Source organism: Macaca nemestrina, chromosome 7 (assembly GCF_043159975.1).
Source record: "Macaca nemestrina isolate mMacNem1 chromosome 7, mMacNem.hap1, whole genome shotgun sequence".
Taxonomy (NCBI): Eukaryota; Metazoa; Chordata; class Mammalia; order Primates; family Cercopithecidae; genus Macaca; species Macaca nemestrina.
The window spans coordinates 108,711,772-108,737,452 of NC_092131.1; the positions used below are offsets into that span (position 1 = coordinate 108,711,772).

Sequence of the window (25,681 nt, forward strand, 5' to 3'; positions counted from 1 at the left end):
GAGAGCTATAATCACAACCCTACACTTCAGCCTGGATGCCAGAGCAAGACTCTATCTCAAAAAAATAAAGAAATAAAGTATCAGCCGGGCACGGTGGCTCAAGCCTATAATCCCAGCACTTTGGGAGGCCGAGACAAGTGGATCACATGAGGTCAGGAGATCGAGACCCTCCTGGCTAACACGATGAAACCCCGTCTCTACTAAAAAATACAAAAAACCCCCAAAAAAACTAGCCGGGTGTGGTGGCGGGTGCCTGTAGTCCCAGCTACTTGGGAGGCTGAGGCAGGAGAATGGCATAAACCCGGGAGGCGGAGCTTGCAGTGAGCTGAGATCGGCCAATGTACTCCAGCCTGGGCAACAGAGTGAGACTCCATCTCAAAAAAAAAAAAAAAGGAAAAGAAAAATAAAGTATCGTAGACCTAGACATACAGGCTAAAACCTTAAAGCTTTTGGAAGAAAATATAGGTGAAATGGTTTGGCTGTGTCCGCAGCCAAATCTCATGTTAAATTGTAGCTCCCATAATTTCCACATGTCATGGGAGGGACCCAGTGTGAGGTAACTGAATCATGGGGGTGGGTCTTTCCCATGCTCTTCTCTTGAAAGTAAGTAACTCTCACAAGATCTGATGGTTTTATAAAAAGAAGTTCCCCTGCACATGCGCTCTGGCCTGCCACCATGTAAGACATGACTTTGCTCCTGATTTGCATTCCGCTATGACTATGAGGCCTCCCCAGCCATGTAGAACTGAGAGTCAATTAAGCCTCTTTCCCTTATAAATTACCCAGTCTCACGTATGTCTTTATTAGCAGTGTGAGAATGGACTAACACAATAGGAAAATATCTTCATAATTTCTTAGGCCATAAAAAGCACTAACCCCAAAAGATAAAATTGGACTTAATTAAAATTAAACATTTCTGCTCCTCTAAAGAAAGATACTTTAGAAAAATAAAAAGATAAAACAAACAAACAAACAAACAAACAAAAAAACAAAAAAAAAAAGAAAAATAAAAAGATAAACAGACTGGAAAAAACATTCATAATATATATCTGTGACTGTATTAGTCTGTTCTCATGCTGCTGTAAAGAACTGCCCAAGACTGGGTAATTTAAAAAGGAAACAGGTTTAATTGATTCACAGTTCCTGAGGGCTGGGGAGGCCTCAGGAAACTTACACTCATGGCAGAAGGGGAAGCAAACATGTCCTTCTTCACATGGGTGTAGGAAGAAGTATGAGCAAAGCGGGGGGAAATCCCCTTCTAAAACCATCAGATCCTGTGAGAACTCACTCACTATCATGAGAACAGCATAAGGGTAACTGCCTCCATAATTCAATTACCTCCCACCCAGTCCCTCCCAAGACACGTGGGCAGTATGGGAACTACAATTCAAGATGAGATTTGGGTGGGGACACAGCCAAACCATACCATTCTGCCCCGGCCCCTCCCAAATCTCAAGTCTTCACAGCTCAAAAACAATCATGCCCTTCCAACAGTCCTCCAAAGTCTTAAGGTATTCCAGCATTAACTCAAAAGTTCAAATCCAAAGTCACATCTGAGACAAGGCAAGTCCCTTTCACCGATGATCCTGTAAAATAAAAAACAAGTTAGTTACTTCCTAGTAACTAATGGGTATAGGCATTGGGTAAATACACCTGTTCCAAATGGGATAAGTAGGCCAAAACAAAGGGACTACAGGACTCATGCAAGTCCAAAATCCAACAGAGCAGTCATTAAACCTGAAAGTTCCAAAATGATCTCATTTGATTCCATGTCTCACATCCAAATCACACCGATGCAAGAGGTGGGCTCCCACAGCCTTGGGCAGCTCCATCCCTGTGGCTTTTCAGGGTATAGCACCCTCCTGGTTACTTTCACAGCTGGCGTTGAGTGTCTTCAGCTTTTCCAGGTACATGGTGCAAGCTGTCAGTGGGTTCTGGAGTCTGGAGAATGGTGGTCCTCTTCTCATAGCTCCACTAGGAGCTCCCACTGCCTCAGTGGGGACTCTGTGTGGGGGCTCCAATTCCACATTTCCCTTCTGCCCTGCCCTAGCAGAAGTTCCCCATGAGAGCCCCATCCCTGCAGCATACTTCTGCCTGGACAGCCAGGGGTTTCCATACATCCTCTGAAATCTAGGTGGAGGTTCCCAAACCTCAACTCTTGACTTCTGTGCACCCCAGGCCCAATACCACATGTAAGCCACCAAGGGCTGGGGCTTGCACCCTCTGAAGCAACACCCTGAGCTGTACCTTGGCATCCTTTAGCCACAGCTGGAGCTGAAGCAGCTGAAACTCAGGGCATCACATCCTGAGGCTGTACAGAGCAGGAGGGGCCCTGGGCCTAGCCCATGAAACCATTTCTCCCTCCTAGGCCTCTGGGCCTATGATGGGCCTGTGATGGGAGGGGCTGCCATGAAGGTCTCTAACATGCCCTGGAGACATTTTCCCCATTGTCTTGCTGATTAGCATTTGGCTCCTTATTGCTTATACAAATTTCTAAAGCTGGTTTGAATTTCTCCCCAGAAAATGCATTTTTCTTTTCTATTGTATCGTCAGGTTGCAAAGTTTCCAAACTTTTATGCTCTGCTTCCTCTTGAACGCTTTGCCACTTAGAAATTTCTTCCACCAGATACACTAAATCATCTCTCTCAGGTTCAAAGTTCCACAGATCTCTAGGGCAGGGGTAAAATGCTACCAGTTTCTTTGCTAAAGCATAGCAAGAATCACCTTTATTTTGGTTGCCAAAAAGTTCCTCATCTCCAAGACCACCTCAGCCTGGACTTCATTGTCCATATCACTATCAGCATTTTGGTCAAAGTCATTCAATAAGTGTCTAGGAAGTTCCAAACTTTTCCTCATTTTCCTATCATCTTCTGAGCCCTCCAAACTGTTCCAACCTCAGCCTGTTACCCAGTTCCAAACTTACTTCCACATTTTTTGGTATCTTTATAGAAGCACCCCACTCTCTGCAGTACCAATGTAATATACTAATCTGTTCTCACACTGCTATAAAGAGCTGCCTGAGACTGGGTAATTTATAAAGGAAAGAGGTTTAGTTGACTCACAGTTCCACAGGGCTGGCAAGGCCTCAGGAAACTCACAATCACAGTGGAAGGGGAAGCAAACATGTCCTTCAAATGGTGGCAGGAAGGAGAAGTATGAGCAAAGGTTGGGGAAAAGCGCCTTATAAAACCATCAGATCTTGTGAGAACTCACTGTCATAAGAAAAGCATGAGGGTAAGCACCCCCATGATTCAATTACCTCCCACTGGGTCCCTCCCATGACATGTAGGGATTATGGGAACTACAATTCAAGATGAGATTTGTGTGGGGACACAGACAAACCGTATCAGTGACAATAGACTTCTGTACCAACTTTATACAGAATTCTCGTAATAAGCAATTTAAAATGGTCAAAAGATTTGGAGAGACACTTCACAAAAGAAGATATACAAATGTTCACTAAGCACATGAAAAAGTGTGCAACATCATTAATCATCATCAGAAAAATGCAAATTAAAATCACAAGTTAATCCACAGACCTACCAAAATGGCAAAAATGGAAAAGATTTATCATACCAAGTATTGGATAGGAAATGGAGTAACTGAAACTTTCATACACTGCTGGCAATGTAAAATGCCACAATGTAAATGGATATGAAAAGGAAGATAGGAAAACCGATGCAAAATACTCAAAGTATTATTGGCAGGTTTTAAGGTGATCTGGTATTACAGAAAATGCAAATATCACTCTGGGCTATGAGGGAACATAGTAAGAAATTAGTAGGATTAGGATGCTAAGCGATTGTAACCGAGTATCCCCATTTTTCTAAGAGAAAGAGAATTAATGTTTTAAAAATTATTTTTCTTCTTTTCTCTTTCCTCCTTTTCCCCTGTTCCCTACTTCCTACTTAGCTCTTTATAAATGCAATTATGACCCTTTACCTTCCCTTCATCAAACACTCCCTACAGGGCAAGCTATCTAATCATGTGCTTAGAAGCTCCAGAGCAGAAATCTCTTCCACCAGGAGATTGCCTCTAGAGACAACAGTCAATTTACAACTCATAGTATGCCCACTATGAAAATCTCTCCTACCTGGAGAGTATCTGGAGACAAGGGCCACCTTTACAACCTAGTTCTGCCTGCAGAGGCGCCAGTTCAACCACCCAGTGGCACCAAAGCAAGTCATGGAGGCCCCCACCTGCTTGCCATTTCCTCTGTATGCCATTCATGCCAAGTCCCGCCTTTAAAAGCCCCTGCTTTGTGCCTTAGAAGCAAGGTGTTTCCCTTAAGGCAGGAAGCCTGTATTTCTCCCCCTAACCTAGCTTTGGAATAAAAAGTTACTTTCTTTATACTAGATCTTACTCTTGTTAATTGGACTCTACAAATGGTGAGCAACTGAACCTGTGTTTCTGTTATGGGATGACTCAAACTAGAGGGGAGACAGGCAGGTCTGGGCTAGATGTGGGACTGAGAGAAACCTATGGCCTATGTATATTAGCAAGGGTAAAAGTTAAGTTGCTGTAACAAAAAGATTCAATCATATTTCTACTAAAAGATATAGAACTTCATTTTGCTCTCCTGACAGGCAGTCCAGATATGAGGGCTAAACTGCTTCATGTAGTCATTCAGGTGCTCAGGTTCCTTTCTTCTTACCATTCTCCAAGATGTTATCATCATCTGCATGGTCAAAGTTGGGTTGCTGTCATATCAACATTTCAGCTGGGGAGAAGAAGAGCAAGTTCATGTACATTCAGTGAATTATGCATCATATCTGCAAACAGAATCATCATTTCTACCCACAGTTCATTGGCAAGAACTTAGTTACATCACTACACCTAAATGCAAGTGAGTCTGGAAAGTCTAGTCTTACTGGGAAAACAGGTACCCAGCTCAAACTCTATTTCTTTAGAAGAAAGGAATAGCAGATTTTAGGGGGCCCCTGGCCATCTCTACCACACTTTAGATAAAATTCAGAAAGAGAAAGGCAGACTGTCTCTACTGACTGAACAATGGAGGCTGTTGGCAGTCCTAGAATTTTTACTTTTGTAAATTTTACTTCTGTCTTTCTGTAGCTGACTCCACTAGGCTAAATTCGGAGAAATACTTTGGAAATACAAATATGTTGAAATATGTGTTTACCTGTGAACTGAGAGAGGATAGGGCTAGCCTATAGTTCAGAATAAGAAACGGATATATAGCTCATGCCTAGCTACATGCCTATAGTTTAGAATAAAGGATAGATAGATAGATAGATAGATAGATAGATAGATAGATAGATAGATAAATAGGTAGATAGATAGATAGATAAATAGGTAGATCAGAGCAGCCCCAAGGGAAATGGCCAAGATAGACGGATAGACAGAATTGGGTTGATGAAATTTTAGAAACTCCAGGAAACCAAAGGCAACCAAACATGATTAGATGAGACCAGAGCTGTCTCCAGAGGTCAAATGATGACATTATTCATTTTGTAAAGCCACAAGTTCTGCCGCCAGGATTGCCTGCAACAGGAGAAAGCAGAATTTATAGAAATGCTTAAGACTCTGACCAAAAGAAAAAATATCCTGGTAAGAGTTATCCTGTCACCAGGACAATTGCAGGACGATTGGAACTCTGAAAACAGGCAGGCCTGTAACCGTTAGTAGCGATACTCTCCAGAGTCAGGGCGGTCAACTTTTGCTCCAAGACCTGGTCAATAATCTAGGTCTACAGCTGTAGATATTGGTCTAGGGCTTCATCTAGCGTGATTAGATGCTGAACCTTCCACAAGATACCCAGGAAAAAGGTCAGGGGCAGCATCTTTAGCCTGGTTCCTGGCACTGGGTTGGCACCCATTGACTTCCAACAAACTGTCAGAAAGAAAACTGCACTGTGTGCTCCTGCCTTAAGGCTCTCATACATCCAAAAGTTTGTTGTACAACTTGAACTAAATAGTCTTTCTTTTTTCAGTCTTTAGAAAGAATCATGCAAATTTTATGTTTTTTTGTAAAATATATCCATGACTTTTTTTTTTTTTGGAGATGGAGTTTTGCTCTTGTTGCCCAGGCTGGAGTGCAGTGGCGTGATCTCGGCTCACTGCAAACTCCGCCTCCTGGGTTCAACCGATTCTCCTGCCTCACACTCCAGAGTAGCTGGGATTACTGGTGCACACCACCATGCTCAGCTAATTTTTTGTACTTTTAGTAGAGACGGGGTTTCATCATGTTGGTCAGGCTGGTCTAGAACTCCTGACCTCAGGTGATCCACCCACCTCGGCCTCCCAAAGTGCAGGGATTATAGGCATGAGCCACCGCACCTGGACAAAATATATATCCATGACTTTTTAGATGTCAAAACAATTTTTAAAATTAAAATAGCTTTATTTCTCTAATTATAAAAGTAATATAGGCCGGGCGCGGTGGCTCACGCCTGTAATCTCAGCACTTTGGGAGGCCGAGGCGGGCGGATCACAAGGTCAGGAGATCGAGACCACGGTGAAACCCCGTCTCTACTAAAAATACAAAAAATTAGCCGGGCGCGGTTGTGGGCGCCTGTAGTCCCAGCTACTCGGGAGGCTGAGGCAGGAGAATGGCGTAACCCGGGAGGCGGAGCTTGCAGTGAGCCGAGATCGCGCCACTGCACTCCAGCCTGGGCGACAGAGCGAGACTCCGTCTCAAAAAAAAAAAAAAAAAAAAAAAAAAAAAGTAATATAGTCATATTGTAGAAAAATTCAGAATGCATGTAAAATCATAAGAAAAAAGTGAAAATCACCTTTAATCCCACAACCTCAAAATAATTACTATTATCAACATTTTCATTATATTATTCCAGTTTTGTCCTTGCATAATTATATCTATTTTATGTATTTTTATATATATTCATTCACACAAATGAGAATTCCATATCGTAATTTTATCTTTCTATATTAATAACTGTAGATCTAAGTCTTATGATTTATTGGCTACATGGTATTTTATTGTATGTCTATCTCATAACTTATTTAACTAACCTCCTACTGTTACACGTTTCCAGTTTTCTTACATTATAGAAGAACCGGTAACAATCATCTATATATATATAACTTCAATTATTTCCTTATGATACATTTCTAGAAATAGAAAAAAATGGGTCAAAATGACAAACATATTGAACTTAGATATATTTAAATTTGTATATTAATTAACCTCCTCCATATTATACTTGAACTTCTTGATGGTTACATCAGTTTATATTTCTTATATCAGCATGTGGATATTCATTTGCTCTATTCTTATTAATTCTGGATAAAAATAATTATTGAAATGTGTCCATCTGACAGATAAAAAGATATACCCCTATTATTTAATTTGCATTTCTTTGCTTACTAGTGACGCTGATCTTTTCATGTAGTTATTGGCAATTTTTAGTTCTTACTGTATTTGTTGCCTAATTTTCTATTAGCATTTACCTCTGATTAATGAGTTATTTATTACTATCTTTGATCCCTTATCTATTCTGTGAATTTAAAATATATTTTCCAGTTTGCCAATTGTCTTTGTGTGTGTGTGTGTGTGCACACGTGTGTGTGTTGTTTGCCTATTATACCAATATTCTTAAAATACATATAATCGAATTGATCATTCATTTCCTTCCAATTTTCTAGCATTATTCTCAACTCTAATATTAAAAAATCACTGAATTTTCTACTTTACTTTTTTTCTTCTTGCATACTAATCCTTAACTCATCTGGAATTTATTTTATAGAAATGAAGGAAGTTGATATGTAACATTTCCCACTAAATATCTAGCCAATAATTTACACTTTTTTTCACTGAATTAAAATGTCACCTTTAACACATACTGATTTTTCAAACATATTTAGATATAATTACTTACTCTTTCTGTTTCACTATGTATTTTTTCCTCCCATTCCCTTTGTTATTAGTAGCATTGTTGCTTTGGTAAGAACACAATACAAGATCTATTCTTGTAGCAATTTTAAGTGTGCAACACAATATTGTTAACTATAGGCACTACGCTACAGAGTAGAGCTTCAGAACTTATTCAACTTGCATAACTGAAAGTTCGCACCCTTTAACCATCACCACTCTAGTTCTCCCTTCCACAAGCCCCTGCCAATTACCATTCTACTCTCTGCTTTTATGAATTTGACTATTTTAGATTCTACATATAAGTGAGACCATGCAGTATTTGTCTTTTGGTGTCTGGCTTATTTCACTTAACATAATGTTAAGTGAACATTAAGTTAACATAATCCATCCATGGATTTCCTTCTTTTTATGGCTGAATACTATTCTAGTATATGCCTTATACTGTAATGTCCTTATCCATTCATCTGTTGATGGACATTTAGGTTGTTTCCATAGCTTGGCTATGGTGAATAATGTTGTGATGAACCTGGGAGTGCAGGTATCTCTTTGACATACAGATTTCATATCCTTTGAGTGGATATGAAGTGGAATTGCTGAATCATATGAGTTTTATTTTTAATTTCGGAGGGAACTTCCATACTGTTTTCCATAGTGGCTGTACTAATTTACATTCCCAATAAGAGTATAAAAGAGTTCCTTTTTCTCCACATCCTTGTCAACTTTTGTTATCTCTTGTCTTTTTTTTTTTTTTTTAAGAGATCTGTGGCATGATCACTGTTTTTAAGTGCACTGTCACTGCATAGCCATCGTAATAGGTGTGACGTGATATCACATTGTGGTTTTGATTTGCATTCATGATGATTAGTGTCGTTGAGCACCTTTCCTTGTACCTTTTGGCCATTTGCAGTTGAATGAGTTCCTTATATATTTTAGGTGTTAACCCCTTGTGCAATATATGGTTTGCAAGTATTTTCCCCCAATCCATATGTTTTTCATTTTTTTTCTGTGCAAATGCTTTTTAGTTTGATGTAATCTTGCTTATTTTTGCTTTTGTTACCTGTACTTTTGGTATCATAGCCAAAAAATTCTTGCCAAGACCAATGTCAAGGAACTTTTTCCTATGTTTTCTTTCATGGTTTTAGATCTTACATTTAATTCTTTAATCTGTTTTGAGTTGATTTTTATGTATAGTGTAAGGTTAGGGTCCAATTTCATTCTTTTGCTTGTAGATGTACAGTTTTCTCAGCACTATTTGTTAAAGAGACTATCCTTTTCCCATTGTGTATTCTTGGTGCCCTTGTCAGAAATTAGTTGGCCGTATATTTGTGGGCTTAATTCTGAATTCTCTATTTTGTTTCAGCTTTGTTCTTCTTACTCAAGATTGTTTTGGCTATTTGGGGTCTTTTGTGGTTCTGTATGAATTTTAGGATTCTTTTTATATTTCTGTGAAAAATTCTATTGGAATTTTGATAGAGGTTGCATTGAATTTGTAGATCACTCTGGCTAATACAGACATTTTAACAATATTGATTTTTCTAATCCATGAATATGGTTTATCTTTTCATTTATTTGTGTCGGCTTTAATTTCTTTCATCAATGTTTTATAGTTTTCAGTGTAGAGATATTTCACCTCCTTAGTTAAATCTATGCCTAAGTATTTTATTCATTTTGATACTATGGCAAATGGAATTGTTTTCTTAATTTCTTGTTTTTTTTTTTTTTTGGATAGGTCTTTGGTAGTGTATATTATGCAACTGATTTTTGTATGTTGATTTCATATTTCTCAACTTTACTGAATTCATTTATTATTTCTAACAGTGTGTGTAGTCTATGTATAAAATTCTGTCATCAGCAAACAAAGACAATTTTACTTCTTATTTTCCAATTTAAATACCTTTTATTTCTTTTTCTTGCCTAATTGCTCTGGCTGGGACTACCAGTACTATGTTAAATAGAATTGGTGAGGGTGGGCATTCTTATTTTCTTCCTGATCTTAGAGGAAAAGTTTTCAGCTTTTCACTGTTGAGTGTAATGGTAGCTTTGGGCTTATCATGTATGATTTTTATTACCATATATGATGTGGCATATTCTTTCTATACCTAATTCATTGAGAGTCTTTATCATTAAAGAATACTGAATTTTGCTAATTTTTTTCTGCATCTACTGAGATGATCATATGATTTTTATCCTTCATTATGTTGAGGCTGTGAGGGCTGTTAGGCTCCTCAGCTGCACCTCTGGGTCCAGTGGCCAGGGGCCAGGGCCAATGGTGTGCACATGTTATGCTATGGTGGCTGGCTGCAGGCACATCTATGACAGCAGAGGCCAGTTGCAGGCTCATCTCATGCATGGTGGGAAGAACTGGGGTAAGAGGAAGGGACTGGGGCCAACTATGAGTGCACAGATGGCAGGGTGGGCTGGCAGATTGCACATGCAAAAGTGCAGGGGCCAAGTGCAAGCTGGTGAAAGGGGTTAGAGGCTGTCTTTATGTGTGTAGAAGGGTGCATCTGGGAGGCACACTGGATATGTATGTGCACGTGCAGCTGCAAGGGCTAGCTGTGGGTGCAAACATAGTAATGGGGGAAGAAGCCAGGGGACAGGGCCACTGCTTATGCATGTACAGCTGTGGAGCCAGGGCTGACAGCATGCAGTAGCCTGGCTGCAGTGATTAGCCTATGGTACACATGGCAATGGGATAAGGCCCTGTGCTGGGGGGCCTTGGAGTTGTTTGCAGGCACACATGTAGTAGCTGTGCTGTGTCCCAGGACCAAATCACCCATGGAGGCAGCAGCTAGAGTGGTTCTGGGCACCTAGAGAATGCAAAGGCCACTAGGGTGAGACCCTGGGCTAGGGGGATCATGGCAGGAGCAGCTCAGGTGGTTTCAGGGAGGGGTGATGGAGCGGGGTGGTGGGTCAAGCACCCAGAGACTGCCAAGGCTGTTGGGCTGGATATCCAGACGGAGCCACTGCAGCAGCAGCAGTCTTGTGGCTCTAGGTGGCAGCTCAGGTGGCTTCAGGGAGGTGGGAAGGGAGGGGGTGGTGGGTCAGCCATCCGCAAACTGCCTAGACTGCTGGACTTGGTCCCTTGGCCAGGGCAGTTGCAGCAGTATACGATATATCACATTGATTGATTTGCATATGTTGAACCATTCCACTTGATCATGGTGTATGATTCTTTTAATGGGCAGTTGAATTCAGTGTGCTGGGATTTTGTTGAGGATTTTTGCATCTATATTAATTAGGAATATTGGTCCATGCTCTCCTTTTCTTGTAGTGTCCTTGGCTGACTTTGATAGCAAGGTAATGCTGGCCTCATTGAATGAGTTTGGATGTGTTCCTTCATTTTTAATATTTTAGAAGAGTTTGAGAAGAATGGGAATTCATTCTTTACAAATGATTGGTAACATTGAAACAATCTGGTCTTGCACTTTTGTTTTTTTCGAAATTTTTGATTACTGATTAAACTTATTTTCTCATTACTGGTCTGTTTATATTTTCTCTTTCTTCATGGTTCATTCTTGGTAGGTGTATATTTCTAGGAATTTATCTATTTCTTTTAGGTTATCCAATTTGCTGTCATATAATTGTTCATCATAGTCTCTTATGATCCTTTGTATTTCTGTAATTTCAATAGTAATGTCTCTTCCTTCATGTATAATTTTGTTTGGGTCATCTCTTTCTTAACTTGGTTAAAGTTTGTCAATTTTGTTTATCTTTTCAAAAAACCAGCTTTTAGTTTTTTTCTTTGTGATTACCATAAGGTTTACATAAAACATATTATAGTTATAATGATCTATTTCAGCTGAAAACTTAATTTTGATTGCATACAAAATCCCTACACTTTTATTCCCCCAAATTTTATGTTATTAGGGTCACAATTTACAGCTTTTTACATTGTGTAACCATTAACAAATCACTGCATATTTTAATATTTTTGTCTTTTAACCTTACATTAGAGTTAAAAGTGATTTATGCACCACCATTACAATATTAGAATATTCTGAATTTGGCTCTATACTTAACTTACCTGTGAATTTTATACCTTTATATGTTTTCATGGTGCTGATTCGTGTCCTTTTGTCTCAACTTGAAGAGCTCTTTTTAATATTTCTTATAAAGCAGATCTATTTGTGATAAATGCTCTCAGCCTTTGCTTGTCTAAGAAAGTCTATCTCTTCTTCATTTTTGAAGGACAATTTTGCCAGGTATAGTATTCTTGGTTTGCAGTTTTTTTCTTTCAGCACTTTGAAAATATCATCCCACTGTCCCAACCTGCTGAGAATCTGCTTATCGTCTTAATGGGGTGGGTGGCAGTTCTCTTCTATGTGATGTCACTTTTCTCTTGCTGCTTTCAAAATTCTCAGTTTGTCTTTGGTTTTTGAAAACCTGATCATAATGTGTCTCAATGAAAACTTCTTGATGCTCAACTATTTGGAGTTCTTTGGACCTCATAGAGATGAATATTCATTTTCCTCTCCAGATTTGGGGGATATTCTGTCATCTTTTTTTTTTTTTTTCTTTGGTGGGAGAAGATGGAGTCTCACTCTGTCGTCCAGGCTGGGAGTGCAGTGGCGCAATCTTGACTTACTGGAACCTCTGCCTCCTGGGTTCAAGCAATTCTCCTGCCTCAGCCTCCCAAGTATCTGGGACAACAGGTGTACACCACCATGCCCAGCTAATTTTTTGTATTTTAGTAGAGACAGGGTTTCACTGTGTTGCCCAGGCTGGTCTCGAACTCCTGAGCTCAGGCAATCCGCCTGCCTCGGCCTCCCAAAGTGCTAGGATTACAGGCTCGAGCCACTACGCCCAGCCCATTTTTTAAAAATAAGCTTTCCACTCCTTTCTTCTGCCCTGATCCTTCTAGAATTCCTGTAATGCCTATATTGATTCACTTGATAATGTCCCATAAATTCTGTCAGTTTTCTTAAGTTTATTTCTTTTTTTTGTTCCTTGAACTGGATAATTTTAAATGATCTGTTCTAGAGTTTGCTGATTCTTTCTTCTGCTTGACTGAGTCTACTATTGAAGCTTTCTATTGAAATTTTCACACATTTTATTCCTCAGCTTGAGAATTTATGTTTGGTTCTTTTTTTAATGATTCCTATCTTATTGCTGAACTTCTCATTTTGTTCATGTACTGTTTTCCTGATTTCATTTAGTTGTTTCTCTGTGTACTTTTGTAGATCACTGGGCTTAAGATGATTATTTTCAATTTTTGTCAGCAATTCATAGATCTACATTTCACTGGGGTCAGCCACTGAAGCTTTATTTTGTTCCTTTGGTAGTATATTTCCGTGAGTCTTCATATTCATTGAAGCTTTGCATTGCTATCTTTGCATTTGAAGAAGCAGTCATGTCTTCCAGTCTTTACTTCACCAGTGAGCCTGGCTAAAGATATTGGGGGTATCTTAGATCTCTTTGTTATGGATATACCCACACTGCTCCTCTTGTTCCCTCTTAGATGACAAGCCTTAGGATTGTGTATCTTCTCTTGATCCTGCAGCGCTACATTTTGTATTGAAATTCTCCTGTTTATTTTCTCTAGGGCAGTGTCCTGAAATATCAAGATTATGGTGGTTCAACCGAGCCAGTGAAGTTGAGATGATTGCTAAAATCCACACCTGCTGTTGAGATCCTTGTGCTGCTTGTGAGAACTCATGCAGGCTGTACATAGGGATGCATAGGGTGCCATCCATGGGGAGGTGCATGAGGTGCTCAGGAAGTGTGTTGGCTGGTTCAGGGGAGTCCTCGAGTGAGTCGTCCTGGAGGGGTCTTGGGAGGGCTGCTTGGTAGAGTTTATGTGTTGGTTCACAAGATCCATGACCGGCTGTTAAGACTGTGTGCCAGTTGTTCTGCACTTTCTCCCCTTCTCCTGGCTTCTAGCTGTCCACAGACAATTTAGTCTTGCAGATCCCCTCAGTGTTCTAGATGGGGCAGATAGAAGTGGGCCTCCTAGGCAGCATTTTGCAAGGATGGGGAAGCTGAGCACTGACTTCATTCTCCCTTTCCCCTATGGAAGAAGTCATGGGTCAAGGAAGCCTCTCTTGGCATCAAGCTGTGCCACTTTGGGGGAGTGGTGATGCAGACAAAGTGAAACTGTTCTTATCCTTTTAAATGTGTTTATGCACAGATTCTTTGCTCCACTAGGGTGCTGGGACCTCGGCTATGCTCTGGGGCTCCCACAAAGTTATTCTCATCTGTGCGTGGTTGCCTAACCCTGTATTCTGTTAGGGAAACAGAGCTGGAACCTCCCATTCTGCCACATTGCTAACATCACTCTCTCAAGTCTTCTTAAAGCTGTCTTTTCACATTCTTCCTTGCAAAATCCCAGCTATCATAGCAACTGTTCCTCTGATCTTCTGATCTCTCAAACTCTACAGACTGCTTTCAGCTGCCTGGCTGTTTCTCTTTTTTTCTGGTCTCCTAGATCCTTTTTTCTTTAGGTGATTTCATACATTTTTTAAGTAAGAAATTAATCTGATTCACTCTAATCAGAGAAGTATCATGACTGATTGAACAAGTAAAGAATCATTCTATCTTTAAAGGCAGAAGGAAAAAGCAATATTGTAAACCTGTATTAGTTACTCTCTCTATTTCAATACTTGTTACACTATTTATTTTCAGAGTGCTCTCCCTACCTTCCTGGTAGAGTCAAAGAAGGACACTCACAGTGCACAGCTCTCTTCTGTCATCATGAGAGCCACTGCTGCCAGAGCAATACCAGGGCTGTATCTCATCAACCCTCCCTGAGTTGCAGTTCTAGGGATGATCATCTTCCCCAGTTTCCAGCATTCATATGGAATTTTTTATCTTATCTATTTGATAATTTCAGTGAGGAATGGCTGGTTTGAGTAAAATGTTAATGCTCAAATCATCCTCTGGGATCAGAAGTCTCCACGTGACCTGAAATTTCATGTCAGTATCAGTTTTTTAAAATTTCTTTTCCATTTTCCTTATTTAGGCTTTGCAGAACACTGGATAGTTTGTTCTCAATTTTCCTGGCCCCATATATGAATTTGGGGATACTTTTTTCATAAAGTCTTTTGATTTCTTTCTTAGTCTTTAAAAACAACAATAAAAATACATGGCTCTGGAACACATTTGATGAAATAGCATTTACCAATTTCATGGGAAATGCTGAGTAAGTCCTACTCTTGCTTTGATGGTTAACCAGAGACCCAGGCTCAGATTAAATATCAAATTTGCCTTGGAGGAATCAGGGGCTTCTGGATGTATCTTTCAAATTGAAGTTCACAATGGAAGAGCAAAAAAACAGAGCCAGGAAAACTTCCTTCAAGCCAGAGTCACTGAGCTATATGAGCAAATGGTGAAGACCCAGGCTGAAATCAAAAGTGGCTCACAATGAATGGATTGCAAAACCTTGATTTTGGTTTTTTGAGAAACAGAAATAAACGTTGATATTTTCACTGTTTGGGGGGAATTATACATGTATTACTTGCACATTATATAACATAGAAATTCCTTTCCTGATAGACATATGAATAGATGGCCGGTGAAGGTAGCTAGCTATTTTTACCCACACCATGAAGTTCCATGGTTTCATGCATCAACCATATGTGTTGATGAGTCATCAATATACATATCCAGACCAGGCATCTTCCCGGTTCTAGATCTAAAGGCATTTCCAACTCAAAATGCCCCAAGTGAAGCCATGATCTCTGTGTGCCCCCTCCTACCTAACACAAGCCTCCTCTTACGTACCCTATATCAGTGAATGACACCAAGCTGTCCATTTCACATGCCAGAAATCGAGAAGTCAGCCTGAACTTCTCCTACTGCCCTACTCTTTAAATCAATCACCACATCTTATCAATTCTACCTTTCTAGTAACTCTCAAATCCATTTATTTTCTTGTATTCCCACTGTCACTCATGCCAGGTTAGGCTATCATGAGCTCTTGCTTATATTACTAGAAAAACAGCCAGAGTAATCATTCTGAAGGGCCAGTCTTATTATGTCATTGCTCTGCCAAATATTATCCTAAGCAACCCTTTGCTCTTAGGGTAAAGTTTGAAACCTGATAGCATGGTATACATGACCTTTAAAACTTGGTCCCTGCCTACTGCCTACCTCTGTCTACTTAACTTTTTTTTTTTTTTGCCCAGGCTGGGTTGTAGTGGTGTGATCTTGGCTCTGCCTCCCCAGCTCAAGTGATCCTCATGTCTCAGCCTCCCGAGTAGCTGGGATTACAGGTGCCCACCACCATGCCTGGCTAATTTTTGTATTTTTGTAGAGATGGAGTTTCACCATGTTGCCCAGGCTGGTCTCGAACTCTTGGACTCAAGTGATCTGCCTGCCTTGGCCTCCCAAAGCGCTGGGATTACAGGCATGAGCCACTGTGTCTGGCCTGTCTACTTACCTTTTGCCAATTCCATTTTCACTTTGTGATTCAAATGCATTAGCACAGACTAGGTTTATGCTGCAGTAACAAATAAAAATTTCAGATACTTAACAGATAAAGTTAATTTCTCATGCGTGTGAAATCTGGCATAGGTTGGCTGACTGCCCATAGTAACTGTCCTTCATGGGGTGGTTCAGGGAGCCAGGATCCTTTGATCTTGTGGCTCTGCATGCCAACCCACAGCCTCTGTGTTAACTGCCCAAGGGGAAGAGATAGCCTGGAGAATCCACAGTGAGCTTTTCATTGCCTCAACCAGAAAGTGATATAGATCACTTCCATTTTTATTTTATTGGCTAGAAGGACTCAATGGCTCTGTCTAACTGCAAGAAGACTGGGAATTGTAACCTTCCTAAAGCATCTGGGAAGCAGTCATACCAAAGAGATTTGGTGAATACTTTGCTTTGCCTCTGCCACACTAAACACAACGGTATGAATACCAGGAGATGATAGTCATTGGGGCCCCACTAGAATCTGTTTACCACAGATACCCTATAATATTCCCTCAGTTCCTTATTAGGCTGAAGGTGTGTGCACACAAACCCATATATGGGAACAATATGAAAGTGGGCAGATAGGATTTGTTCTAGAACATGTGATAAATGTATTCATTCTTTCCTAGACATACCCCACCTCCCAGCCATTTATTTTGTTTTATTTATTTTTTGAGACAGGATTTTACTCCCACCACGCAGGCTGGAGTGCATGGTGCAATCTTGGCTCACTGTAACCTCCATCTCCCAGGCTCAAGCAATTCTCCTGCCTCTGCCTCCCAAGTAGTTGGGACTGCAGGTGTGCACCACCACACCTGGCTAATTTTTTTTCTTTTTTTGTAGAGACAGGGTTTTGCCATGTTCCCCAGGCTGGTCTTGAACTCCTGAGCTCAAGTGATCCTCCAGCTTTTGACCTCCCAAGTTTTGGAATTACAGGCATGAGCCACCAAGCCTGGCCCATTTATATTATTTTAAAACATGTATTTGGGATTGTAGATTGTTTTGACTGGAGAAAAATCACAGAAGGAGAATACAATTTTTAATGACAAAATCCTGTGCTTATACTAAAATTTTAGTTCTGAATTGAAATATTTTCCTAAGAAACGTCTAATATCCTCACAACTGAATTAGTTGCTGTTTTACCCAGTGCATTTATAGCTTCCTGCCCTTAAACCTCTGAGAACATATATCACACTGTATCTCATTAGCTTCTGCAGGGCAGGTGCTATCTCTTGTTGTGTCATTGTATTCCCAAGACTTTGCACATGTCTGACACAAGGTAGATTGTCAATAAATATGTACTGCATCATATTGTGTTGAATTGAATTGTTCTTTAGGTCTAAAGCTGACCAGATGCAAATGGTGGGGTCTGAAGAAAATTGGTTCTTCACTCATCCATAGAACATTTTTGCCTGAGTCTGGGAAAGGAAGGGATAGAAATGCTTAATTGGCTATCAAAATCCTCCCAAAGTTAATGTGTTTTGCAAAACTTAATACATAGAAATGTTATTATTGAACTTATATTTGAAAAAATACTTTTCAAGTATTCCTTTCTGGTGCTTCCAACCCAAATATTGCCAAGCGGAGAGTGTAAGGAACACAGGAAAACAGACTAAACAGGCGAGTCTCATTTTGTGGTGCATAGGGAATGACATGCAAGGCGGCACCAGAGAAAATGCTTTCGTGCGCGACTCTTCTTGATGATTTGTCAGAAAACCGATGTCACGTTTTTAAACAATAAAGTGTCCTGTCTTTAGAGGAATAAGATTTCTTACTTTACACTCTGCTCTTTTGCTCAAATTAATTCTGGAATAAAATCTTGGTGATCTAGAGTTGTCAGAGATGATGTTTTAGATGTGAGTTTTTGGGTAAACCAAGGTGAATTTTTACAGGAATATGTGTTACTTGGTTTTTGTTTTCCTTTTCTTAAATTTAACTCTTTTGCATGTGAATATTTTTCTAAAATGTAACACGTACTTTCACACATTCATAAACAGAATCTCATGGACAAATGGGTTCGTAACCTGGTTTCGTGAGCATGAACACAGTACTGTGCCTTCTTTTCAGGCTCCACTGAGGTGAACTAAGCTTCACCAAACAATGGTGATTTTTGACTTTTTGGGTGCTTTTATGTTTTTCTGTAGCACCTTTATCCTGTCAATATGCCTTTTAGCCGCCATTTTGTCCCTTTCTAATTTATAGCTTCTGATTTACTCTTGAAACTCAGAGTAAAATTGTTAAAATTGTATGCAAAGTAAGAATCAGTAGTCTTGACTGAGACCTAAATGTTTGCTAATATGCAATATGCTCAAATCTGTGATGTTAGTTGGATGCTGAGAGGTGTTTTCTATTACCAATCTGGTTGTAGTGAAACTAGGAGAGACCTCCAGGGCTGAGTTCTAGATTTGCAAGGTATTGCTGTAATACACAAGCAAAGTATAAAACAACCTCACAAATTACACCAGAAGGAACTTTTTATTTTTTATTTTATTTTTTATGTTTTTTTGAGATGGAGTCTCTCTCTCCTGCCCAGGCTGGAGTGCAGTGGCATGATCTTGGCTCACTGCAACCTCCACCTCCTGGGTTCAAGTGATTCTCCTGCCTCAGCCTCCTGAGTAGCTGGGTTTACAGGCACATGCCACCACACCAGGCTAATTTTTGTATTTTTAGTAGAGATGGGGTTTCACCATGTTGGTTGGGCTGGTCTCGAACTCCTGACCTCGTGATCTGCCTGCCTCAGCCTCCCAAAGTGCTGGAATTACAGGTGTGAGCCATCACACCTGGCCAAAGGTTTCTAACTTTTATACTTTCACAATATAAAGGGGAAAGCCGATGCTCAGAGAGGCAAAATGGCCTGCCTAGAAGCCCTCAATCTGTGGCCACGCCCGCACTGGAACTGGAGTTTCCGACTATAGTTCTAGTACTCTCTACACTTGCCTTGCACCTCTAAGGGGAAGACAAGGGTCTTGTGAAGGGCAGAGTGAGATGAGTCCCAAGGCACTAGCCAACCTATTATCCTCAGAGTATTTGTGTTCTGCTCGTGTTCCACAGTGGAATCTGCCTAGAGATGGGCATGTGTACACGTGCATGCTGATCAGCACCTTCCTAGCCCTGAAGGCCAGAGGGGAATTGGCCTCGGATTTGGGGTCTGGAGAGTTTGCTGGTCCTGGGAAGGCTCACCAAACCCCAAAGCTATCCTTCACACAACCTTAGGGCACTCTAGCTCTCCCTGCCCCACCCTAAAGACTGGGGACTTTCTAGAAAGAGACTGTCCACCACCACCTTCACCCTCCTGACAGAGATTTTGATAGGCTCAGACCTCCAGTGCTGCAGCAGTACTAATTCCTAAGCTCCTGACTTGAAATCACAGACCTGGCACCTCTAAGGCTCCTGAAGACCTGGGATCTAAATGAAGTCTGAGGGGAAAGACCAAAAGTGAGGCTCTGCCAAAGCACACAGAGCCCCTCACTCAGCAGAAACACTTCCTGTCACTACACTTCCCTCCCAATGGCTGTTCTTGCTTATGAGCAACAGTATGAAGACTTGAACAAATTTTATACAGCAAATTTCTATTCAAAAGAAGGACCCACTCTAGTCAGAAAACCATCAGTGCTAGCTGAGCATATTTCCTGTGTGGGACTAGGGATACATCCTGAAAACCAGGCATGGTAGATGCAATTGGGGAGGATGCCCTGTCCGATTTCTCTACCAGCAGGCACGCCTCTCCCCAGCACATATTTGGTGCAGCAGCTAAAGGCTGATACCTTCCTGGAGCATTGTCCTTGGCCACTGGGAGCCACCTTGGAGGTTATACCACCGTATACCACCACCCAGCTCCAGGGGAGGCAGTGACTTACTGGCACCTGGGTCAGCAGTTGGTCCTGGTGCTTCAAGTCAGGGCAAATCTATGGTGTGGTTTCTGTTCCAGGATCCCCGAGGATCACATGAAGGTTAGACTTGACCTCAGTCACAGCTTGCTCTAGTCTTGCCCCTTACCTATCCTGCTTCCCTCACTCCTTTATAGGTTTTTCCTGAAGAACACTCGCTAGCTAATTTTGTGCCCCTAAGGCACCATGTTCACCTAATATCCAGATGTGTTTTTTTTTTTTTTAGATAGAGTCTCGTTCTGTTGCCCAGGCTGGAGTGCAGTGGTGTGATCTCAGCTCACTGCAACCTCCGCCTCCCAGTTCAAGTGATTCTCCTGCTTCAGCCTCCCAAGTAGCTGGGACTACATGTGCATGCCACCATGTCTGGCTAATTTTTGTATTTCTTAGTAGAGATGGGGTTTCATCATGTTGGCCGGGCTGGGTTCAAACTCCTGACCTCAAGTGATCCGCCCACCTTGGCCTCCCAAAGTGTCGGGATTACAGGCATGAGCCACTGCACTTGGCCCCAGATGTTTTATCTCTTGGTGGCCTTAGCTGAGAGTGTATCTTTGTTGCCTGCTGCAGTCAATGGTACCTTCTACTGGAGTACTTGCCTCCAAGTAGTCTTTTTCTCTAAGCCTCCAACATAGCCTTCTTGAGTGTGCTTCCCAAGCCCACTTCACAACTCTAACCAGAAAGAGCATTTCTGTATCAATAACAAATTAAGGCTGATGCCCAAATTGATATTCCTTGTCTCTAAGGATAAAACTTACACACACCCCAACGCCACCATCATCAATAGTTCCTTTCTTAGTCTTCAATGTGTATCTCTCATGTGAATGTTGTACTGTGTGCTTGTTGGGTTGGGGCCAACAGGCAAAGCTGGGAGTGCGGGTAGGAATCTCTGAAATTCATCTAGGAAGAAGCAGGTCCTGAGACAGGTAGTGAAAACCAGGAAGCCAAGAAGATGGATCTTAGGGAGGAAATGGAACTCAGTTTCCTTGACCCTTCAGAGTCTAAATGCATTGCCATTGTCCCCAAGTGGAGGGTATTCTCACAGGAAGGGAGCCCAGGAGGTAGTCAGGGAGGGGCCTGAACCTCCCCAGATAGTGATTGGGTAGGTGGCCACAATCAACAGCCAAATCAGCCAGATTGGCTCCTTTGGGGTTTATTCATTTCTGTTTTTCCCACTTCCCAATCTCTCAACACACCATGCCTTTGGCAATGTCTTATTTAAACATTTGGGCCAAGCCTCAGCTGAGGGGGTAAGGATGGAAGGGAAGTGTGGGTGAGTGACTGAGGGGTGGTGAGGCCATGATTCTGTGCACAACATCTGTCAGGTTCAGCCAGCACCCCCAGTGGAGGCTCTCCTCTGCAGCTCTTTGTTGTCCCAACTTACAGTGCCTTGGCCACTCACATAGGATTGCTTGACCTGCTAGGGTTACCTGGAAGGCAAAAGTTCTATAAAGGTATTGGTGATGTTTTCTCTACTGCTTTTCACTCCTGGAACACCTGCTCTTTGAGGGGGCTGGCCTCCTGCTAGATGGAACCTGTGGGAGAGAAAAGCTCAGTCCTGGTCTGAGTACTTGGTGTGGGGCACTCCTTGGAGGCTGGCTCAGGAATCAGATTGCCCAAGGGAAATGAGACAGGAAGTCCTGCTGAGCCATTCATACCTCAAAGCAGAGCAGTGCATCTCAAATATTCCCAACAAAGTCCCCCAACTCCAGAGGCATTCTCGGTGCCTTCTTGAGTTGCAGACACCGGGAGCTCTGCTTAATGCAGCCGCCACTGCACAAGCATAATATTTCTTTGAATTCTCCATTTCATCTTGCATATTCATGTGACTTTTTTGCATTTGACTCCATATGGCAGGGTTGGTTTTAGAATATGAAGGATGTAAAGAGTGGTATCGTCTAGTTGCTAAGAACATGTGGTGTTTAAACCTTTCCACTTCAGTTTCCTCATTTGCAAAATGGGAATAAAAATAATATCTACCCCATAGGCTGTTGTGATGACGGGATGACTCGGTACAAGCAAAGTATCTGGAACAGTGCCTGCTGCATCCTAAGTGTTTTGAAATGTTAATGTGGCTATTCCTTTACTGATACTCTGATATGAGAAGCACGAAAAATCAGTTCTTATTATTTGCAGATTCCCTATTGTGAATTCAGTTACTTGCTAAAATTTGTCATCTCCGTTATATTAAGTTTAGCCTAAAGCTGCCTTCTTACATATTTTAAGTTCGGCCTAAAGGTCTCTCTATACATAGTGAACTGTAACCTAATGATGTGTAAACAGACTGTAACCTACTCTTGAAGCAGTCACAGAGTTTTGGCCAATCACAGGAGGTCAACTGTTCAAACCATGTTTAAATAAGGCAAATGCCGAGCTATAATCAATCCAGCTGTTTCTGTACCTCACTTCTGTTTTCTGTCCATCATATTCTGTTTCTGTACCTCACTTCTGTTTTCTGTCCATAAATATTATCTGATCATGTGGAAGCCCCAGAGTTGCTCTGAACCTATTTTTTTGGGGCTATGTGAGGGGGCTGCCCAATTTTCAAACTGTTCTTTGCTCAATTAACCTCTGTTAAATTTGTCTAAAGTTTTTATTTTAACACCTCATAATCAATAGCTGAAGCACTTTCAAAGTCATTGAACCAGTGCTGAACATTTTGAATCTCTTGAGGCACCTGCTGGAAGCTAAGGTCCAACTAATCAACCCTCTGTCTTCTTGTTTCAGCTTTCATACTGTGAATGGGTGGCCAGAAGTTCTCTTCATTGCCATGTTTTCACATTTTTTGTCTTTTTTGTTGAGGATTTTGCTGCTTAAAGCACCCCCCAGGCACGGTGCTGAGGTGAAGTCTAGCGTTCCTAAGTGGAAGAAGGCTGGGATGTGCGTTGCAGAGAAAATATGTAAGTTAGATAAGCTTCATTCAGGCATGAGTTACAGCACTCTAGGCTGTGAGCTCAGTGTTCAGGAATCAACAATAGATGTTAAGTAAGGCGTCTTTAAACAGAAACATGCATAAAATAAGGTAATGTGTTGATTGATTGACAAAAATGTTGTGAGCTTGCAGGAACCCAACTCTGTATTTCCCCTAGGAACAATGGCTCCATATTCACAAATTCATTGTTCTGTGACTTTATAGACCACAACTACAGTGAATAAAGAGGATCGATTGTCCATAGATGAGTTAGTTCTAGTTTAGCCTAGCCCTCCCTACCCTTCACTGGCTACTCTTTCCTCCCCTGTCTCCACACTGACCTGTCCTCTGCTCACTTGCCACAAGTTCAGTCATTTTACATAGAGTGGAGAGACAGCCTTCAAGATCCTCTTCTTGGTCAGAGGAAGTCACCAGAGTGAGTAAGGTAAGAATGGGTGAAGAAAGCAGGCAAGACCAACTGCTCCTGGCAAAGCTCTAACGGTAACTGGAAGGCAGCAACCACTGAGAAGGCAGGAGAGCAACTTTAGGGGTGAATAGTCCAGGCTCTAGAGAGAGGCGGATAGGGGTTCCAGTCCTGGCTTCTCCACTCATGGTGGGCAAGTTATCCTCCCAGCCTCAGATTTATCCTAGGTGAAATGCGACAATACTCGAACTACTGCCGCTGTGAAGATCAGATAGACACAAAGAGCTTGGTACTCGACAGACACCCAAGGAAATGATGACTGTGGTAGGACTTAGGTGCGGGCATAATGCAGGCTTTAAGATGAATCTCCTGGCCCTTGGCTTATCCTGCTGAGACTAGGACAAGGACAGGGGCAACTATTTCCTCTTACTTCTCTTCACCTCCAGAAGTACACAGGCAACTCACCTCAGTCTCTGGTCCGAGACACTCTCCTCCCAACCCCAAATCCCAGGCCTGGACACTGCATGATCCTGGCACCTGCGGAGCTCTCAGTTCCCCAAGCCTGGCTCAGACAAGGGGGCGCCAGGTACTCAGTTAAGAGCTGCTCCTGAAGATCCTCGTGGTCCCTGACTGCCAAAGGTCCCAGGCCCCTGGGCGGTAAGCGCTCCACAGTCCATGGTCCCTTGTGTGGGGTCTGTGCTGTGCGGAGGAGGCGCAGGCCAGGAGAGGGCCACTGATCTCCGACTTTGGTCCTGCCTGGCCAGGAGTGCCTAAGGCTCTTAGGCACGAGCCAGCGGTTCCGGGCAAACCTCCGTGTGGCTGCTGGGCCTGACTTTGCAGAGCTGGCGCCCGGGTCTGGGCGGGGTGGGTGGAGGCTATGGGAGGTGGGGCCGGGGGTGGGCTTTGAGGGGAGCGACTGCATCCCTACTCCGGCTCCGGCTGAGGCGGGGCGGCCAGGCTGGCTCGCGGCGCAGCGGCCGCCTTTCCCCTGCGCGCCTGCCGGCGGCGGCGGTGGCGGCCTCGGCAATCCCGGCTCTTGGCACAACGCCTGGCGGCCGGCCCAGGGCGAGGAGTGGCTTCCAGGAAGCGGGCGGAGGAGCGTTCCAGCCGAGTCTCGCCGTCGCCGCGGCCCCGCGCGCTCCGAGCGGCCCGGGCCCGGCCCCACATTGGGTCTCTTTGCGCCCCCGGCGCCTCCGGCTCAGGCCGAGGGCGCGGTGCCGGCGCGCAGGCGGACGGGCGCCTGGGCGCGCCGTGCACTTGCCGGGCGGTGCAGGTGGTGGCGCGCGCCCTTCGCCTCTGGGCCGGGTCCAGCGCCGCGCTCTGCGCGCCCGGAGGGGGCGGGAGAGGCGGGGCAGCCCGGGTCCCAGCCCCATTTAACTTCGCGGCGGCGGCGGCGACTGCGGCGCCGCGGGCTGGAGGCCGGCGTCGGGGAAGGTCCTGGTATCGGATTCCGCACGAGGTGTTGACTGGCGGCATCTGCCAGCTTCTCCCCAGCGCGCGCCGAGCCCTAGCGGCCCCGGGGCTGCACGTTCCAGATACTTCTGCGGCGCAAGGTGGGTGTACCGAGCTCGGCGCAGGGCGGCCCCGCAGCGGTCGGGGGAAGGCACTCCCCAGGGGGAGTAAGACTTGGAGCAGTGGCCTCTCTAAGCAAGTTGGGGGACCCCAGGCAGAGTCAGGGCGTGCCACGCGGGCCCCAGGGGGCCTCAGGACTGGGATGCTCCTCACGGCTGGGCACCTCGGGTCGGGCGGGCTCCATGGCGTCCCGGAAGGTTCAGGGAGAGTCTTTCGGGGGCACTTCGCGGGCTGAGGGTCGTTCTTGATTATGGGGGAGCTCCACAGGGTTGGAGTTTTTCAGGATTGGGAGTTTGTAAGCAGAAACCTCGCGCGTCCGAAGGTCCGTCCGACTGGCAACTGGGGAGCGAGCGCCCAGAACGCCGGGGGTTGAGGCGATGCGCGAACGTGGAAAGTGGGCGTGGGGGTGACCAGGATGCGGCGGAGGCGCTGGAGGAGCGACTTTGAGGCAACGGGTAGTCGGAGGAGTGTGCGCTAGGAAGGCTGGTGCGAGCGCGCGAGGGGGGCGCAAAGTCCCAGGGCCTCGCGCTGGCCGCCTCCCTTCAGCCGGGAGTCGCCGCCTCAGGTCGGAAACAGCAGCACATTTGCGGATCGCATTAGGCCAGGCCCTTAATGCTTTCTCCAGATGGA

At 43.4% G+C, this 25,681-nt stretch overlaps 1 protein-coding gene across 7 annotated transcripts in view; it reads left to right on the forward strand.

The window, feature by feature from the left end:
- Positions 1-25,681, forward strand: part of LOC105497462 (ADAMTS like 3) — a 434,450-nt gene that overhangs the window by 3,223 nt on the left and 405,546 nt on the right. The window contains exon 1 of one of the 7 annotated variants that reach the window (XM_011768557.2): positions 24,872-25,032. The exons of 5 other annotated variants lie outside the window; for them this stretch is intronic. The gene's annotated coding sequence lies outside the window, so the exon portion shown is untranslated. Of the gene's footprint in view, positions 1-24,871; positions 25,033-25,681 lie in introns of those variants that run through there. One more of the 7 variants, XM_011768558.2, reaches the window with a different exon arrangement.